The 17669-nt window shown below is 38.4% G+C and overlaps 1 long non-coding RNA gene across 1 annotated transcript in view; it reads left to right on the forward strand.

Moving 5' to 3' along the window:
- The first annotated feature begins 13909 nt into the window (after nucleotides 1-13909).
- The window catches only part of LOC140594553 (uncharacterized), a 101679-nt gene continuing 97919 nt past the window's right edge, over nucleotides 13910-17669 (forward strand). The window contains exon 1 of the long non-coding RNA XR_011995455.1: nucleotides 13910-14014. This is a non-coding gene — a long non-coding RNA (uncharacterized lncRNA). The remainder of the gene's footprint in view (nucleotides 14015-17669) is intronic.

The raw sequence follows: 17669 nt of genomic DNA on the forward strand, positions 1-17669 counted from the left end.
CTGCTTCTCCCTCTGCCTATGTCTTTGCCTCTCTCTGTGTGTCTCTCATGAATAAATAAATAAAATATTAAAAAAAAAAACCTCACTCAATCCTTCTCACAGATTTTTGAATAGGTTCTAAAGAACTCATTTTACTGAGGACACCGAGATGCAGGTTCACTTGCCCTCTGTCCTACAACTGGTTGGGGATGGAGCTGGGTAAGACCTCAGGAGTCTGGTTTCAGAGTCCATGTCCCTAAGCGCCATGCTGATTAGAGTGTAAAGAAAGTGAGTGAGCATGTACTTTGGAGTCAGATGCACTCTGTGTTGAAGATTGACTCTATCATAACTTTTATGACTTGTACAAGTTAGCTTTCCTCACTGAGTCTCAGTTCCTTTATCTGGAGAGTGGGGTTAACAATAACCTCCTTTTAAAATTTTATGAGAATTAAATAAGAAAAATGCATGTTTCTGGCATATGACTGTCATGAAACAAAAGTTTGTTTTATTTGAGGATCTCCCTAATGTCATGGAGGAAGACTGGCCATCTTACCTTCTTCTCAGTCATTCATCTACCTTCTAAAAGTAAATTCTTTTCTAAGTGACTGGCCTCTGCTCTGCATGAAAAAATAGATCTGTGCTCATGACTGGTAGAGATTTTGTGGTATGAAGGAATGTTCTTGTGGAATAAGTTGAGACAAGTCTAACCAATGCCTTCATTTCATGTCATGTTTAGTTGGTAGACATTGTATGGAGATAGCCCCCAACTTAACAGATTCTGTCTCCAAAGGTTGTTGAAATTTGAAACTGGAGGCATGTTTTCTCATAAAAATTATGTTATATATTATAAACAATGGTGAGGTCCTTAGTTTAGTTGACACAATCTTTTTTTAACTCATCAGATTTCTAAGCCATAACAGTAGCTGGTAGCAAAAATAGAAGTTGATTTGCTTGTCATAACTAAATTCTCCTTTTAGCTTACCCTATCCTGCTCAAAGCCCTGGAAGAGCCAGAATTGAGTACTACAAGTTCTACTGGTCTCTGATAATTAGAGACATTTTACAGAACTTATCAATCTATCCATTGGCTAGTAGAGAAATTTTAGAGAAATGATAAACTCATCAGCTGACCACTGGTCAATTCCAAGACTTTCCTTAGAATTTGAAATGAGTCACAGAAGCTGAAGCCCAGCTATGTTGGATCCTAAGAGACTACAGTCATGGGGTTAAGCTATGGCCATGTTTTGGTTGGGACAAGAATGACCAAGCTAGTATACAGGAAGAGGAGAATGAAGTAGATGCCCAGCAGAGGAAGAGATCATGTGGCTCAGACAGTGAGATGGTCGGAGTAGGTGCATAATGACCTTCTAGATCATGTGACGCCCAGATGTTATATTCTACAGTTGGATCTCATAGGATCCTCCTGTATTGGTTCACCAAATCCTTCCCTACTTAAACTAGTTTCGATGAGTTTCTGTTATAAACAACAGAATGATTCCTGACAAAGCTAAATTTCTGAGACAGAGCCCTTCTGAACTCGTCTTTTTGTCTATCTGGATGGCTGTCTAGGTATGGCAGGGTAAGGTTTCTGATATTTGGATCTGATAATCTTTTTTTTTTTAAGATTTTATTTATTTATTCATGAGATAGAGATAGAGAGAGAGAGAGAGAGAGAGAGAGAGAGAGAGGCACTGAGACACAGGCAGAGGGAGGAGCAGTCTCCATGCAGGGAGCCCGAGGTGGGACTCGATCCTGGATCTCCAGGATCATGCTCTGGGCGGAAGGCGGTGCTAAACCTCTGAGCCACCCAGGCTGCTCAGGATCTGGTAATCTTAAAGGAGGGCTCTGCGTTGGGACAAGACAGCAAATGGCAGCCCTAGTGTTGACAGTCTATTTTTGTTAACTCTCAATCCAGAAAGCATTACTATCATCGCCTTAGGGTCTTCTATTCCAGACACAACCCATTGCTCTACTGCTTTACATTGTTCCTATCTTAAATGCCCTTTTGTTCCTCTCTACTTATACAAAGTTTATTCCACCTTCATTGTAGCTCAAGATGAGTCATGGAAAGTTAGCGTTTTATGGCAGGAAGAGGACAAAGCCATCTAGTTCAAAGGCTCAAAGAGGTTGCCCAAGATCACTCAACTGGAAAATAGTGCTGTCAGGACTTGAACTTAGGTTCTGACTTCGATATGTTTTCCACTGAACAACTCTGCCTATAGCCCACAGGGTCCTATCCTCTCCTAATATATCAGAGTGGCCTCCTCACCATGCACTATTTAATTACACATTCCCTTGACTTATATACTTGGCTCCTGTGCTATTCATGTTTATCTTAACAGGCTGCAAGCTTGTGGAAAGCAGAAAGAGTAAACTTTCTTTTAATTTGTTCTTCCTCTTAGTATGTCACACGAAGCTTGAAATATAAGTGATCAATACATTTCTGCATAGTGCTTAAATGATTGAAATATCATGTAGGGATGAATGAAGAATCTCAGAGGTTTTCAGAGTTGACATCTACAAAAGATGAACATTCCTAACACAGAGAAGTTCCATGAAAACAGCTTGATTTTATAATCAAACTGGTGATAGAGGGACAGCCCCGGTGGCTCAGCGGTTTAGCGCCGCCTTCTGCCCAGGGCGTGATCCTGGAGTCCTGAGATCAAGTCCCACATTGGGCTCCCTGCATGGAGCTCCCTAGCTTGCTTCTCTCTCTGCCTGTGTGTGTGTGTGTGTGTGTGTGTGTGTGTGTGTGTGTGTAATAAATAAATAAAATCTTAAAAAAAAAAAAAACCCAAACTGGTGATAGAGATTTTCAGTTGTGTAGAGATTTGACCCCTTACTCATTATGAATGGGAGCCAGATCCTGAGGCTGGATGCTTCACTAACTGAAGTTAGGGGGATGTTTAATGGTGGCACAAGCACAGAGATGAGTCATATGTAGCAGTCATTTCCATTCAAGTGTGAGTGGAGATATGGTATTCCCAGATGGGGAAGACAAGATGATTCATTGATTAACTTGTTTATTTCAAGTTGTGATCATGTGCTTTTCAGAAGATCATCTTGGATGGTCTTCTTCTAAGATTCTATACTTCATCCGGGACATGAATGAGAGGGCAAGTTAGCTTTTCTCTCTTTCCAGGTCCTAAGAATATCCTCCTGATTTCTGATTTCCTTACTAACTGCTATCTAAGTGTTGACAACCAACTTCGTGTTTCTAGATTTCATTGTTCACAGTTGTATCTTAACACATTTTGACAGTATGTTTTTGGCAAAATGGACATAACATTCAGATTACATCATGGGGACTAGCAAGTGGTAGTTATACCTTTTGAGTCTTAGACTCATGAAATGGGTCCATCCTTACTAGGACCACAAAGCTGTGATATCTTACTGGGTCATGTCACAAACCAACATCCTTTCACTTTGGTATATCCAATTGGTATTCCTGCGTTTGAGAAAGGCCAGCAACTTAAATATGTTCTCAATGTTCAGATATCTTCAATTGAACTGGGTCAAGGTCTCTTTGCTATACTCTATTTGTTCCAATAGCGAGGCTTACAGAAATCCTAGCAATCCCATTTTGTGGCTTTTTCAGCATGAACAGTCTTACATAATTCATGCTGTCTGTCTTCTCTTCTACTTCTGTGGATGAGCAATCTGAGAAGAAAATTGGTGGCCCACAAGGTATATATATGCATACATGCATGCAAACTTAGAAACAAACAAACAAAAAAGAATCAAAATATTAATAGATGATTAAAGTGAGCTTTTCTCTCTCAAATTTTGTAAAAATGTTACTTTATAATCAAGAAATCAATACTCTTATATATTAAAATAAGGAACAATTTTGAAATTTAGAAAAATATCACTGCTTATATCTTAAATGCACTCCACAATGTTCCTAATTTTGCTCTGAATTAGAAAGTACAATTTTGGAGAATATAAACCAGAAGGAATAAAAAATGTACTATCTTTCCAAATTCCTTGACTTACTGAGTAATTGTCCTATGTTCATTGGCATCAAAGTAAACATGCACATTAATTTCCCATGACATTTAGTTTATGAGGTGCTCAAGGGGGGATGCTTTTGCTCTGATAAAAAGAACATTTTACTTAAAGTTTAAGCTAAATATTTGCTGTGTGATTATCAACAAGATATCCATCTTTTCTGAAATTTGGTTTCCTCCTCAATTTAGTGCAAATAATAAAGAGTCATCATAAATGCCAACCTAGGTAATATATCTAAAATTTCTTTTAGGGCAGCCTGGATGGCTCAGCAGTTTAGCACTGCCTTCAGCCCACGGTGTGATTCTGGAGACCTGGGAGTGAGTCCACGTCAGGCCCACAGCATAGAGCCTGCTTCTCCCTCTGCCTGTGTCTCTGCCTCTCTCTCCCTCTCTCTCTCTCTCTCTGTGTCTCTCATGAATAAATAAATAAAATCTTTTAAAAAAATAAAATAAAATTTATTTTAAAGTATGGGATGTTTTATATGTCTAGGAATAATACTTATTATTTCTATCATAAAGTTCATAGATATCCTTACAAAGCACTCTTCTCCTTATTGTTGGACATCGACTGACTGAGACCCCTTCAAGTACAAGTTGTGCCCAGCTTCTCTGGTGTGCCCTTTCTTCTGTGACTACAGCTGGAAATGTCATGCCATCATGACTTTGCCCATGTTGTTCTTTCCACATAGAATCCTCTCCCTACAATCCTCCCAACTTACCTTCTCAGATGGGCATAAGTCTACTCATCATTCAAAGTCCAGTTCATAAGTCCACACCTCTGTGAAGCCTTCTCTGGTAACCTCTCAAGAAGAATTAATTGCTCCATCCTCTGTATTGACCTCCTTTTCTAGAATTCTCTTAGACTGTATTATAACTAGTTACTTACAAATCTCTCTTTTTTAACCAGGTGGGTATTTCTTGACTGTTGTGTCAAGGTTGACAGGTGTATCATGGAACTTTCCCTCATGTACATACCAACATTTGATCTAAGCAAAAGGTTTATTTTTGTTAGAGCTGAGTACATGCATTTATTACAGTGACTTCTGTCATAAGGTACAGATAAACTGAATAAGTTGTGCAATGTGGTATAAAACAGGGTATTATTTGCTGCAGGGAAAGGTAAGAACTGTCAACAGAAGTCCAGGAATAAATAAAGATCACAAATTTATGTCAAGCCAGTCCCTAGATCTACCTCAATAGTAGCTCTGTGATTGATGGAGAAAACTTAAACCCTTCAAATGCACACCCAAATTTCTAATATTTAAAAGTGTATCACAAATGCAAAAAGAATCAAGCACCACTGTACTTGATGTTGAGTTTGATGAGGGTGTGCATTTGTATCTGAATGGAAAAAAAAAGAGTAATACATAAGAATCAGGGCTGGTAGATCTAAAAAGATAATTGGTCAAGTAATTTTTTGGTAACTCAAGTCTAGCACTTTTCTAATATGAAGTAAAGAAATTTTTGGTAAAGTGATTGTCAATGGCCAAAAATTTTTAGAAATTTAAGAAAATGAGTTTAGTTTGTTTTGTAGTTAAGATCTTGGGCTCTGAAATCAGAAGGACATGTGCTTAAATCCCAACTTTTCTGCTTATTAGTTGTGCAGTTTCGTTGCTTCATGTCTCCGAGCCTCAGTTTTCTTATCTTTAAATGAGACTAATCGACTGTATCAGTTGGGATAATTTTGGCTGCAAGTAACAGACATTCTGGCAATAAAATAATTGGTTATTTCACATTGCAAGAAATTTGAAAGCACAGTGGATTCCCCGGTTGTGAGAGTCAGCGACTCAGTAATATTCTTTCCACCCTTCAGCATATTATCATCTTTAGGGTTCACTATTTTCTGAGGGGAAACAGAGGCCGTGTATTACATGTCTCTTGCTTAGGAGTGAGGGAAAAGACCACTGGGTTAACAGCTTATTGCCAAAGTAATAGCTGGAATTATAATGACTGGAACAGACCAATCATCTCAGGAGGAATAAATGCTGGATAGTTAACACAGCCACTACAGAATAAGTTTGTTTGTTTTAAAGGAAACTATTTGCAAAACTCTTAGCTCATTGTTTGGAACACAGGAATAGAGTAGTTCTTCTTATCAATAAATTACTAATCCCAACCTAAAATATCTACCTCATATTTCTGACTCATGACAATTTTTTGCACCATTCTCTTTCTTTTCTTGAAAAAAAATTTTTTTTTTCCTAAATCCTTCTTCTCACTTCTGGTCAAAGTTTGCCAGGTCTGTGTCTCACATACAGTGGACCTAACAGTGTCTACCTTAATGTGTTGATGCCTCTATGTTTACCTGCCAATGATTTTTAGATATTGTAGTCTGGAAACACTCTTTGGCCTGAGGAATATGGATTTTATTGTGAGTGTTCTTAAGGAAGGAGGTAATTCTCAGCACCAAGAGTCAGATCCTGAGGTAGGTGCTTTCTTTTTCTTTCTTTCTTTTTTTGTTTTCTTTCTTTCTTGCTTTTCCTTAAAGATTCGTTTATATATTTCAGAGAGCGAGAGCATAAGTGGGAGGGGCAGAGTGAGAAGGAAAAATAATATCAAGCAGACTGTGCTGACTGCAGAGCCTGAGGTGGGGCTCAATCATATGACCCCGAGATCATGACCTCATGAGACCACGACCCAAGCCTAAACCAAGAGTCAGATGCTTAACCAAATATACCACCTAGGCGCCCCCTGAAGTAGATGTTTTCATTTCAGATTTGGCCGAAGGAAACCTGGGCTACTTGGTCTCTCCCATTCTAGCTCAGTCACCTTGTGCAGATTACCCTCTCTTGTGAGTCTCTGTTGTCTCTTGCAAAATAAAGATGATCTGATGATCAAGGAGATAATGGTTTAGAAAGGCTTCCTAAACAATTTAGCTCTATGAAGATGCTAGTTATTTTTTCTCCACTGGATAGCTTTTTAGTGTAACATATAAACATGATAGTCACATGGGCATAGCCTACTCAAGGGGAAGGTGCAAAACAAACAATGCAAATGACTTGATTTGGGAGCAGCTTCCCATGTTTAAAGAAAAAAGAAAGCATGTTTCTTCTTGTCCTCCTTCTGCCCGAACTTCCCCACCCTTGACATTTTTAATGACCTCAGTAGAGTCTCCCAGTATTTGGAAAATATCTCTGATTGAACATGAACAAGGTAGATTGGATTGTTTGGTCTATGTTTGGTCATATGATCTATGTAGAGAGCTCTCCATTTTCTCCATGAGAAGCAAAGTCATCTGCTTTCTTTTCTGTGGATTGATGGGCAAAGTGCTACAAACATCGACACATTTGGTACATCAATGAAATGCATTCAAGGATGAGTGTCATTTTCTACAGTGTTCTTTTCTGGAGTTCAAGACTCAACCAGTCAGAGCTGTCTTTCAAATAATGAGAACTATCATTCCTTGGAAAGTAGCATCAAACAAAGTGGCTTTTAGGGATATTCCTTGGCCTAATCTAAAACCAAAACAGATACTGCACATGGCTTTATTTAGGATCCTGGAAGTTGAACATGGAAGGAGTTCTTAGTTCAACATTCATCCAGATTGTAGAAACTGGTTGATATTTCCTGACAAGGCCTCTTGCCAGTCTAACCTCTCCTAGCTAAGCTATTTTAACTCTGGTCTTAGGCTGATATATCTCCTAGCAACACATCTTCTCCAAAATAAAAACAGATCTCCCAGATGGTCTTGTTCACTCTTTCCTTCTATTGACCAATGTTGTTACCCATTTTCATCATATTCTCAATTTTGGTCATTGTCTCTTTTGTTCTTTTCCTTTAGCCACCTTATCTTATTGTTTTATCTTCATCAATCTAAGTAAAGATCTAGGTTAGCACTGCTGTGTGGGAGCCATTAGCCACGTGTGCTTATCTCAATTTCCACTAATTAGAATTAGTGAAAATAAAAAATTCAGTTCCTTTTCAGTTGCATTAGCCACATTTCAACTGCTTAATACCTAGTGGCCACCATATTGATTGGACAGTGCAGATACAGAATTTCCATTATCACTGAAAGTCCTGAAGACAGTGCTGATCTAGGCATTCAATTTTTCTGCTTCCTTAAGGGCTTCCCTCACTACTTTCAGCTAATTTCTACCTATTTCTTACTTTTATTCCTACAAAAAAGTCAAAGATATTTGTTGGAAACAACAGGAGCATCTTGATAAATTGTTACTTGGAGCACATGTTCTTTCCTTTGGGTATAGCCATTTCAGAGTTTCTGTAATCTTTTCAGCAGATTAAATTGAAGAACAGAGAATTGTTGTAGTCTTTAAGAATTTTAGTCTCAAAAATGGAATTTCATGTAAGCTGTGAAGACATGTAACTCCTTCTCCTTTGAGGCAGGCATCCACACAATTCGACAGTAATCACTAAGTAGAGACTTAGTCATCAAAAGAGGACAGTCACTTACTTCACACCTGTTAAGATGGCTTTTATCAAAAAATGAAAATGTAACAAACATTGGTGAGAATGTGGAGAAAAGGGAACCCTTCTATACTGTTTGTGAGACAGTAAATTGGTACAGCCACTATAGGAAATAGCATGGAGATTCCTTAAAAAACTAAAAATAGAACAATCATATGCTTTAGAATCTCATGTCTGAGTATGTATCAAAGTTGAAATCAAGGATCCCAAAGATACATCTGCACTTCCATGTTCACTTCCATGAGCAGCACTGTTCACAGTAGATAAGACATGGAAACAGCCTAAAGGTCCAATGATGGATGAATCATTTTTTAAAATGTTGCATACATCTATCTATCTATCTATCTATCTATCTATCTATCTATCATCTATCTATTTATCTATCTATCTATCTATCTATTTATCTATCTCTATTTTTCTATCTATCTATATACAATGGAATATTTTCAGCCTTAAAGAAGGAAATCTGCCACTTTCAATAACATGGATGAACCTATAGGATATTATGATAAGTGAAATAAGCCAGACACAGGAGAACAAATACTACATGATACCAATTACATGATAATGTAAAATCATCAAGTCATAGAAGCAGAGAGTAGATTAAGGTTGTCAAAAACTGGGGGGAGGAAAAAATGAGGGGTTATGAGGCAAAGGGTATAAAGTTTGGGTTATACAAGATCAGTAAGTCCTAGAGATCTACTGTACCCAGTAGCATTACCAAAACTGTATTGTACACTAAAATTTTGATGAGTAGATCTTATGTTAAGTGTTCTTATCACAAAATAATAGTAATAGCAATGAGAGAAGGAGGAGGAGAAGGGGTAGAAAGAAGAGGAAAAAGAAGAAGAGGATAAGGAGAAGAGAGCAAGAGCAACCATGAAAATGATGGGTAGGTTTATGGCATAGATCATGGTGATGGATTGGTGGATGTGTACTTATGTCCAAACTTAGCAAGTCATGTACATTAATTATGTACATCTTTTTGTATGTAAAAAAAAAGAATAAAAAAGGAGGTTGATCTCAGCAGAGTTATCTAAACAGTATGGTCCAGACCTAACTTTCAAATTTTATTTCCCTAACATCTTGCCTTTCAGCCCCTGCCAGCTCTAAACCTGACTTATTCCTTAAACTGATTCTTGCCCTTTGCTTTCTGTCAACCCTTTGATTAGGGTTGTCATCTTTTTCACTAGATACAAATCTGATCTCATGCTTCTCTGTTTTGTTTCCAGGCTAATCTTGCTAAGCTTGATGATTCATCTGCATTGTTGCCAATATACAATCTCTTCCTGCACCCACATTGTGCTTTGTCCATCAGAATTTGAGGGCACACTTGGAGTTTGGGGACATTGTCTGTTCCTCCATTAGCAAGCATGAGTTTTGCTTTCTTCCATTTGCCTTGTACTCAGCTTGGGGAGATGAAAAAGAATAAGAATTTTTTTTTTACTTTCCAGGAGTTTACAGACTTGTTGGGGATACAAGAGACAGTTAAGAAATAAGACCAGATGATTTTCAAAGAATTCAATGAGTGGCATAGACACAAGAACTGTTAGAATTAAGAGAAAGGTTTGGATTATTTCATTCGAGAGGTTGAACCTGGCTGTCTAGGAAAGTTCGGGCAAGTTTTGGACCTGCCAGAGGAGGGCATCACAGCTGGTGGGCTGTGGCAGATGACACGGAACAAGAATCACTTAGGACTTGCTTTGCCTCCACCTTATTTGCTTTCCTTCTTCATTTTCTGTTGACAGTTATGTCCAGATTTGGGCCCTGGGAGTCACCATCCTTCATTCTGATGCATTTTCATATGTGGTTTTGCTTGGCTATCTATGGTAGTAACTATCACAGGGAGCTTAAGATTCATTTACTTTTCTTTTCTTTTCTTTTTTGACCATATATTAAGACATTTTGGATATTCCACTGGGGATAATAGTCACTAAGAGTTGCATTTAAGTCTGTGGCTAACTTTATCCATATCTTTCACAATGATGAAAAAAAGAAAAATTGCTTGCTTCCTGCCCACTGCTCCCCGTCCCAACCCGGTGGGGGACCTTGAGATCTTAATTATTGGAAGCAATTCCATTGAGGCCATACATTTCATGAACTATTCTTGAGTAAGAATAGGTATCAGGAATTTAAAAACCCTATTTTTCAGATGGAAAATCTGCATTTCTACATGGAAACTGAGGGGCTCAGGATGTAAGCTCCTCCAAGGGTTGGGACTGTTCTTTCTGTTTGTCTCCCCAGTGCCCATTGTTGTTCCTGGAACATATCGGGTTCTCACTAAATGTTTTCTGGGTGAATATTTAATGAATGTCTCAGAAAACAACAGTAATGCAGGGTGTGAGCAGAGCTCAGCTAAGCTGAGTGTGCAGAACTTCATCCCTTCACAAAGATTTCTAAGTTCTACTTTATTCAAAAGTGTCAGATATGTAAGATTAGGTTCTCTCTGAAGTTTTGCATGACATCCACCCCTGCTGTTAGGTACTTATTCATTGTGATTTCATAGCACTTTTATTTTTGAAAATACCAACCACATTACATTTTGTGATTTCATTTATCTGTCCGGCCTTTCCTCCAGCTGTTGATGTTTTACATGAAATGGTTTCTTGTTCATTTTTATATGTCCAGCACTTGGCCCAGTACCTGGCACATAGTAGGCACTAAATGATTGCTTGGTGACTAAATGACCTTATGATCCTATGTCATAGTATATGTTGTTGGTACTCCACACAGATCCCCTCAAATACCATACCCTAACTCCTGTATGTTTTGCTCCTAACAGCTCATACCTTCTCAAGAGGGCTAGCCTTAGGCCATTGGACATTCTTTGCCTAGATCTTCAAAGAACCCAAAGTGCTTGGTAGTTTACATTCCTCTGGGGCTTCCTGGAGTTAGTGGTTTACTGGTTCTGAAGTATGAAATTCTAGCTCCCTTGCCTCAAAGTGGACAGGACACCATGGAATTATTTATCCTCCAGAGCTCCCCACAGGTTCAGATTGAGGCTGGACTTCACCTGAGCTTAGACTGTGCTTGGCTTCTTTCCCTTTGCTGTCCTGATTTCCCCACCCTTAGAACACTGAGAGTGCTTTCTCCTGAGAACACTTCTTCAATAAATCTCCCCTGCAAGAATCTTCATCTCGGGTTTTGCTTTTAGGAAACCTCTACTAAAAGCAATGTTGATTCTGAATGTTGGAATTATACATTCAAGTTTCTTTGAAACTTAGGCTGAAATAATAAAAATGTTTCAAACACCCAGGTAACTTCAAGAAGCATTAGAGATGGAGCTCCTGTAGTGAGTTTCCAACCCATTTTTATGATGTAAAACACCTTTGATGAGGAAGCATTTTCATCGGTAAATATGTTGGTAGAGAGCACTGGCTTTCTTCCTAACAAAAAGAAGTGCAGGAAGGTAGCACTGATGTTAAATAGGACCACTCGTGTATTAGAACTGAAGAGATGGGACCCTAAAGTATGAGTCACAGAGAAAACACAGCTGGAATGAAGCAAGACATTCCAGCACATTCAGGAATGTCACTAATTCATTTCTGAATACTTGGAAAATGTAGTCAACTGTGTAACACATACCTCTCTGTTTGCTCTTTCCCATCTCACCTCTTACTTTTTCCAATTTTACAGCTCTCCAGATCTGTTTCTCTCACTGTCCCAAAAACAGCTGGTCAAATTTCTTTCATTTTCTGGTGACTGTAGCTGCCGTAGGACCCAAGGTGCCAATGGAAAGAGCAATGGCTAAGAAAAAAGTGGCTTTCTTAATGGTTGTATATATTTTCCAAGAGGAGTAGATCACCGGCATTTTAAAGAGATCATAAATATACCATTAATGAAACTGTTAGCCATCACTTCCACCTCCAGATTAGTGTCACGAGTTGCCATTATTCCTAGAGGAGGGGAAAGCACTAAAATAAAATTACTCCAGTCCAAATATCTCCACCCTGCACAGGCTTTGGATGAATGACACTTGGGTAAACACGTGCATCAATATCTTTTAAGTGCAAACTGTCCCTTCCTAAACCCTTGGGCTGGTGACAACTTGACATACAGAAGACATAGCTCTGCATAGGCTATTTAACCAAGGAAAGATGATTGTCAGTTTTCTCCAGTGTTCTTTTGCTAATAGTCTATAAACACGGATGTCCCTATTAGGTGCAGCCCCTTCTTTTTATTTGAAATCACCATTAAATTACTCTCCCCAAATACTGTAGAACGGCTGCAGACCTCACTGAATGTAAGCTTGTCCCCTCTCCCTTGAGCTTTCCTCTGCTTAGCTGCTCATCCTTTGGCTCTGAGTATATAATCAGCCCCGATCTCCTGCTGAGCACCGTCAGGAAAATGGCAGCTCTCACTGAGAGACAGCAGAGCCATTCACAGTCATGGAGCTATTGAAACATTGACAGAAATGACAGACATTTCCAAAGCTGTGCGAAGCATTAATTTTAATGTATGCTGTGTGTCCTTACTTAGTAAATATTTATTTGACTGTGAAAGATAGGAGAGGTAATCACTGCTTTCCTTCAAATGCAGTTCCTGCATGAGCTCCAGCCCCTTTCTCTTGAGAGAGCTCAGGATTCAGTTGTGGAATTTTGAAACAGAATGTGTAGGGGAAAAAAAGATGCAAGAGGCTAGATCTTTATTTTGGAGTCAAGTTTTAACAGTCTTCTGTGATTTTGTCCAAAGTGCTCCCTTTGGTCATATGGACACAGAATAACCATGTTGCGTCAGCAACCAATAAGAATCTTGCTTTAGCTAGAAAATAATTTCTAGGAAGTCTGGATTGCCAATGAGATCTTATCTGAAGACATGTAAACCTATCTGACACTTTCTTCATTCCACTTTCCCCACCTGGATTTCCTAGTGTTGTCTTCTCAGCAAACCTCTATAGTCAATGGTTGTCCAATCTATTCAGAGTATTCAGAGGGTCTATCTGGGGCCACCACCTTTTCAGATGCGTGGCAGAGCATTTTCCTCTTTAATCTGGATGGATGGAAAAGTTGGAAGGCAGTAGATTGGGTCTCGACAATAATCACCAAATACCAGCAAAGGTGTACTTATTCTCATATGTACCATCTTAGTTAATCCAAACAACTCCCATGCAGACATTTCACAGAGCAGAAAACTGAGACATAAAGAGGACAGAACACTTTTTCCAATGTTACGTAATAGCAGAATTGAGATTTAGACTTGGGATTTCCAAATCCAAGGTCTGGTGCTCTGTCTACTACACTGCAACAAAGAGCATTACATACATAACAGCATTTTGTAAACCTGAAATCTTTATGAAAATGTTAGTTACTGCTATTGTGGATGGTTAGAAAAATGTGCTTGTTAATTTTGTCTGGCTGGTCAGCCATCCAGGGCTTTTCTAATGAGGCAATGAACCCAACAGGGGTGAGGGGATGAGCTGCCAAGCCTTTCACATCAACTTTGTGTGCACTAATTAAACATCATGCCTGGATAAATGGCCCAGGATGACAAAGTCCACAGCTTCTCACAGATGGTTCCAGGAAGTCGCATGGTTGGCTGGAGAGGATTTGGTCATGAATAAGATGCAACCTCAAATCTCCTCCACTGATTCTTTATGAGCAGGTACATTAATCTTTGTATCAGTAACAAGTTGTGGGTTGAATGTCAGGTGGGCTCCAGAAATCAATTTCCCATTGGTTAGTATCTGCTAATATGAGCTCATTTCATTATTATATATAAGGAGAATGCCATATACTGGGTTACGAGATCGAGCTCTAAAATATTAATTTATTATCAGTGTTTTTTTTTTTCTTTGAACCTATGCTATTTATCTTGGCAAGTTCCCTTAAATATTCTTTGATCTTTTAAAAACTGGTTTATTTGCTAAGTTTGCTCTCTTCAGTTCTTTGTATTCAGTTTAACTCTTTTGGAATCCCCTCTCCCCTCCCCAGTTTTATATTGAGGCAGGAAATATCCATAGCCAAATTCCCTAGGGAATAGAAATAGGTTTGCAAATTATGCATGATATTGGTCATGCATACTATGTTACAATATCAAGGCAGCCTAGTTAGAGTCTCAGAGGCAGCTAGTTTTCTACACTAAACTTTACTAAATTGGGTATGCTCTACCTTTTCAGTCTCGAGTTCTGTAAGTGAAAAAACCCAGCCTTTTTTTTTTTTTTTTTCTGCTTCAGCACTGAAGCTGATTCCAGCTCTTTTTATGTCATGGTAAGGGTATGTTCAATTGTGGAGTACCTGAAAAAAATCACAATGAGAAAAGCAACAACTTCCTAAAAGTCTTGAATTTTTTGGTCACCCAAATAGGAATGTATCTGTTGATAGTTAATATGAAGATGGATCTTCAACTAATTAATATGACCCAAGGTCTGTGACCTCAATAGTTCCATCTCACTAACTCACTACAGCAAAGACTCAACACCTGGTATAAGCAGACCATCATCTCATTTAGATCCCAAACAGTAATTCAAATCCAGTATTGGATCTTTATTTATTTGGCACTGTGGTGAGTGTTCTCACTTATATTATCCTGTTGATGCTTTAAAAAAAAATGCAAGGCTTTTGTTTGTTTGTTCGTTTCTTACAAAGAGAGACACTAACAAATAGAGACACGGACTCCCTAGGAAATTAATTGATTTGCTTGAGATAGGACCTGAGATGTAAACTCAGGTTTTCTAAATTTCAATTCTACATTCTTTCTTTGGTGATTCGGTAAACTGGCTTCTACTGTTGATAAGACATGTTATATTGATCAATGAAGAAATTGCTAAGCCATTCTGGTTAATCTTGTCCATCAGTCAGCTTGTGGGTATCCTTGGTAGTCTGCATCTTGTTTTTTGTCCAACATTTAGCTTGAGAGTGATGAAGCATGGTAGTTCCTAATAATGCTCCTGCCCATAAATTCTCTGCACTCAACCAAGGCAAATGGTGAACTATTTTAAAAAATGATAGTGTTTTAGACTTTCATTTGCTTCAAATAACTGGCCCAGGGCTGATGTTTAAGGTGGAACCAGGATCATCACAAGCCCTTTAGAAACAACTACAATAGAAATTTCTTGTCCTGGAAGAGTCATACAAAAATAATTGTATATCTGAGATATAATTAAGAGCTTAGACTCATCTACAGAGAAGAATGACTCCCCTCCCCAAAGATTTGTGAGGAAGACAAATGTCAAAAGGGAAGGAGGCCTTAAAACCTTGATTTCTGATTTCTGTCATAAAAAGATGGGCTTCTTGGTCAATGTGTATGCAGTTACTCTCTAAAGATGAGTTAATACTTGCATTGTAAAAAATAAGCAATTTAGTTCTCTAACATTTTGTGGCTGAGCCAAGTTGAAGCAAATTATTCATAGTGAGAGGCCATGGTTTCTGTCCACCATCAAGAAGTAACAGAGTCCAAGAAGCATGTATCTTTTGATTAATTCAATGCCATAGGACACTTCCTCTGCATTAGAAAGTGAAGTGATTTAACTATGGTTACAATTTGTGGAATAAAATGTGGTGAAAGTTGAATAGCTCTAGGATGACTGGAAGACCTTATTTTTGGAGACCATGTGACATGGATTACGCTTCACTTCATTTCAGAAGAGTGAATACCAGGGAAAGTAATGCAATAGACCAAGAAGATAGCATGTTGAACTCCTCTTCCTGGAACCATTCCCAGAGCTTTCACTGCTCACTATTCTCTGATGACTCCCAAATTTATTTCTTTAGCTCAGAGCTTTGCAATGAACTCCAGACCCAATTTTCAACTGCCTGTTCAACAGTTCCACTAACATGTTTGGCATACACATACTACTTATCTGACCAACAAAATCTCCCATGCCTCTGTTTTCTTGTCTCTCTTAATTCTAGCTAGAGTCACTCTAGACTTCCTTCTCTCTTGTTCCTTACATTTGATCAATCATTGTGTTATGCTAATCCTACCTTAGAAATATCCCTCAAATCCAATTCTTCTACTTCATTTCCCACTCCCTGGATTTTTCTTGCCAGGATTATTGCAAACATTTCCCACTACTCTCCCTGCCTCCTATGCTCCTCACTCCAGTCTCTCACATATTCTGCTGCCAGAATTTTTTTCCTAAAAAAAACAAAACAAAAACAAAGCCATAATATTACTTCTCTGCTTAAAGATGTCCATTGTCTCCTTCTTGCCAGCAGGATAAAGTTCAGACTCGTTCATACAGTTTATAAAGTCTTTCACAATCTGAACCTAACTTATCTTTCCAATCTCATCACTTGCCACTCCCCTCAACCACACACTCTACACAATCACCAAACTGAACTGTCTTGTTCCCCTAACACATGGCATGTTTTCTTAATCCTGTTTGTTTGCATAAGCTTTTCCCTTGGCTTAGAATCCGGCCTCTAGTTTTTCCCAGAGAGTGCCTCGTCCTCTTTAAAAAGAGCACAGTGACCGATACCAGGCATATTTATTGACCATTTAGTCTGTTTCGGGCACTGTGCTAGGTACTTGGCATGTATCATCTCAATTAATGAAAAAAATCCCATTTTCTATTAACATGTTAAAGAGGAGGAAATTGAGATTTAGAGAGCTCGGGTAATTGTCAAATTTACATACAATATCCTGGATGAGGGACTCCAAAGCTCCAACTCAAATCTCTACAGTATAGTGCTTAGAAAATTAAGTGAATGAGTATATGAAAGAATGAACAAATAGTACTAGGAAGATTGTGAGCTTTTCCTTTGGAGAAACTCTTGTATGGATGATATGATATATTCTTTACCTTTAGAGTGGAAGTTACCAGCTTTTTTTTTTTTTTTTTTTTTTTTTTCACTGAGATTTGTAAATCAATGAACTTCTCTGAAGCTTCTGTGATTACCACCATAACCCATCCCAGGCAAGTTAATATGACCTTTCACTGTGTTTCCATAAATTCATACTTGCCCTCTGTTGATCAATACTGGCTTAAGCATCTGTCTCTCCTTCATGAGACAAGGAGCTCCTAGAGAATCAAAACCAACATATTTGGTACAGAGTAGGCATATGGCATGTGTTTCTGGAATAAATGAATGAGTGTATCAATACTCTGAGAAGGCTTGGCACTCTTACTTTAGTCTAAGAGTAGATTTGTCATAAGTACTCTATGATGCATAGATATTTTTGCTCATACTTCCACTTAATGAGTGAATGTGAATTAGAAGCTATGATTGTGGTTTTCCTTGTCTCTCCAAGTTGCCTTGTGTCTCTTCTAGTGGGAGCATCTTCCTACTCTGATTCTATGTGAAGAGTTTAAAAT

This window comes from Vulpes vulpes, chromosome 12 (assembly GCF_048418805.1).
Source record: "Vulpes vulpes isolate BD-2025 chromosome 12, VulVul3, whole genome shotgun sequence".
Taxonomy (NCBI): Eukaryota; Metazoa; Chordata; class Mammalia; order Carnivora; family Canidae; genus Vulpes; species Vulpes vulpes.